The sequence below is a fragment of the Octodon degus genome, unplaced genomic scaffold, assembly GCF_000260255.1.
Source record: "Octodon degus isolate 3935 unplaced genomic scaffold, OctDeg1.0 scaffold00008, whole genome shotgun sequence".
In the NCBI taxonomy this organism is placed as follows: Eukaryota; Metazoa; Chordata; class Mammalia; order Rodentia; family Octodontidae; genus Octodon; species Octodon degus.
Genome location: NW_004524584.1, coordinates 1,346,608 through 1,349,952, shown reverse-complemented (window position 1 = coordinate 1,349,952; position 3,345 = coordinate 1,346,608). Strand labels below are relative to the sequence as shown.

General features: G+C 45.9%; 1 protein-coding gene across 2 annotated transcripts in view; it reads right to left on the bottom strand.

Moving 5' to 3' along the window:
- Positions 1-3,345, bottom strand: part of Rbp2 (retinol binding protein 2) — a 49,952-nt gene that overhangs the window by 6,660 nt on the left and 39,947 nt on the right. The gene's annotated exons all lie outside the window — the stretch shown is intronic.

Sequence of the window (3,345 nt, the reverse complement as noted above, 5' to 3'; positions counted from 1 at the left end):
CCACTGAGCCATCTCCTCAGCCCCTCCATCAGTTTTTTGAAAATAGCAGTTAATGTGCAGAGTTTTCACCTTGACTAAGTCCGTATGCTGATATCTGTGATTTAAGTAACTACATCAAGGACAGCAATGTGTAATACAAAAACCACGCTTGAATGCCCTAATTAAATTTAATGATATTTCATTTTGAAAAGTCATATCAATTATTATATTCTCTTCAAAATAAAGTTTTTTAAAAAGACAAAAAGAAAAGCAAGAGGGACAAGAACAAAAATTTAAGATTTCTCAAAAACAAGCAGTAATATGCAATCAGGTGTCCAATCTTATATAACTATATTAATCTGAGCAACAGATTTGATAAAAATAGATAATATATCAACCATTGTTAATCAGCTGTTCTTGTTCTGAAAATCTGTAACATATGTATTGTTGCATGTTACCCTATTTCTGTCATTTTTTCTGATTTTTGTTCTTGCTTTTGTTTATTTTGAAGTAGTTTGTATAATTTAAAAGGGGCTTCAAACAGTCTTACAAGCAAATCAGGATAGGCGTTTGGAATATATATATACCCAAGTTTCTCTCAGAAGTATCAGTGCCAAGGCACGTGTGGAGCCAGTGCTCCTGGGCTGGGCTGTCTCAGGGGTGGGCATTTCAGGTTCCTGCAACCTCTCTTCCAAGCTAATAAGTGGGGAGCTTTTCAGATAGTTCCTAGAGTTACCAAGAGTTGGAGAAGTGAAGCTCTGGAGAGTGGGGACAAGAGGAGTGAGAAGTACTGCACACATATACACACCATGCATGCACACATCTGTAAACATACACACATGCACACAGATCTGCACAGGCACATACACAGAGCTTGTATGCACACTCAAGCATGCCACCTCAGTTAAAATAAATCAAGAAAACAGACTCATCCACTTCCTGGGGTCTCCTCCCACCTGAAGGGATCTGGTCCAGTGATGGAACATAGATAGTCCTGAAGGTACCTGCTTTGCACCGTGGTTCTAATGGGAATGGACCTGTGCCCCTCTGGGAAAGCCTCCTGCAAGTGTCCCATTTCACCGGCCTTCTGGCGTGCATGTGCATGTGTGTATTAGCTCTGGCTTTCTGCTGCAGACAACAAGGAAACAGCTGTGGAAAGAAGGTTCCTTCTCTCTGCAGAGCTAACTGTTGCTCCTGAGGAAAAGGAGAACGGGAAGTAGAGAGGCTGAAGAAAGGTAGGGGTGGACAGGTAGAGTCCTTTGAGGCCAGGGAAAGCCTGAAGAACATGATGGACTTCAGGAAGATCGAGTTCTATCCCATCAGAGGTGAAAAGGAGCAAGTCAGAAGAGTCACTTCTCCAGAAGGGCAAAGGAAGATGAAGACTTTTGAACTGATTAGGTTGGAATGGCAGAGGGATGCAAAATTCAGAGACAAATCTTCCTGTGAATTTTGGTGTCTGATGAATTGGCTTTTCAACCAGGGCTCAGGAAAGGCTTATGGATCCATCATCCACTTAGGAGAAGGTTTCTACAAGTGGATATTCCAAGGTTTGGAAGCTTATGTTCCTTATGATAGGGCTGCTCTGAAGAAAAGCCTCCCAGTAAGCTCTTTGGCTTCTTTTTCTTTAGCAAGGAGTAGTAAATATAATTCACCTTGATGTCTGAAGTTATCAATACTGCAGGACAACTTGACTGAGAAATGTGTCCTTCTGTCTTGGCTTCAGAGTCCCCCCAAAATAACAGGTTTCCTCTCATGCCAAGAGAGGAGCCAGTTTGTGTCCCTGATGTAGCAGAGTTGAGATTTTGAAAGAGCTCCTGATGGCACAGCATGGTGACCTGCCCCTGGGAGGAGCGAGCTCTGGGTAAAAGGCACTTTGCTGGGGGCGAGACACACAGAGCTGAGGACAGAATACTCAGTGCTCCCCTCCCATAGCCTGGGAGCCAGAGGGTCTGTTGGCTGGTTTGGGAGAGAGGGAAAGGCAGCAAAGAATATCACACTCCCCCTCTTGTGCACACTGTGTGGGCATGGGCAGTACTAGTCCAGAGCAACCACGACCCATGACAAATGAGTAACCCTTCCAAGTCTCCGGGATGGTGTCATGCCTGGAGTTCTGTTTCATGCTGGGACTGGAGAGGGCTCCTTATATATGACTGAAATTGATTTCTTTGTATTCCTGTTTGGAGGGGAGTGACCAGGCATGATATAATTTGGAAAATCAAAGCTGGGCACACGTGGGAGTGCAAACATGTGCACTGTGATGCCACCCAGTGATGGGGAGGGAAAGCAGCTGTCACCCTCCCACCCCCATTTCTTGCTGCTTCTCAGCCTCTGCCTTAGGAGTAGCGCCTCTGGACAAGGGCCTGCAAGTTCCACAAATGCAAGGACTTGAGCTGCGAGACAATTTCTCCCTCCCTGCTTGCTTCCAAGGTCCTACATAGCCAAATATAGTAGCCCCCCATCTATGGAGGAGATGTCTCAACATCCCTAGTGGATGCACGAGCCTCAGATAGTACTGAGACCTATCTGTATGAAGAGTGTAACAAAGGTGGTTGCTGAGCAGTGAGTTGATGGGTACTGTGTACAGCATAAATACGCTGGGAAAGAAATGACCCATGCTGGGCAGGACATAGTGGGCAGTGTGAGCTTTCATTCATTATGCTACTCAGAATGACATGCAATTTGAAACTTGTGACTTGTTTATTTTTTTGGATCTCCACTGATTACACAGTATGGAAAGTGAAGCCCTGGAGAAGGGAGAGGTACAGCAGTTCACGTCACCAGAAGTCTCCTGATACACACAGGGCTTCCTTTCCTAAATTCCAACCTGTCAGTGAAGGCAATGTTAGGACAGCAGCTCCCACCTTGCTGGAAATTCCTCGGAGTTACTAGAACTGGATCCACTCGGACTTCATGTAGTTTACTGATTTTTTGTTTGTTTTAATTGCATCACACTTTTCAAAAAATTTTTTTCAGTCAGTTGAGATCACCTAAACTTGAGATGTTTCATTTGGATTTCCTGACTTTTGGACATCTCTTGAAAGGAAAAACTACCTGACAGCCTGAGGCCTCATTTCTCTAGGGCAGTGTGAGGTGGAGGCTGAGCCAGCTGTCCCTCCACACCAGGCTGTCCCATTCAATGGGTCACACTAACCATCCCTGCCTACTCCCTCTGCTTTGTCTCTTTTCAGTCTTTACTCTGCCCCTCCAACTATGCTTTCTCTCTCTCTCCCTCCTCCCCTTCCCCTCTCCTTCCCTTCCTCCTCTCCTCCCCCTCCCCTCCCTCCTCTCATCCTCTCCTCCCCTCTTCTCCTTCCCTGCTCTCCTTCCTCCCCTCCCCCCTCCCTCCTCTCCTCCTCTCCTCCCCTC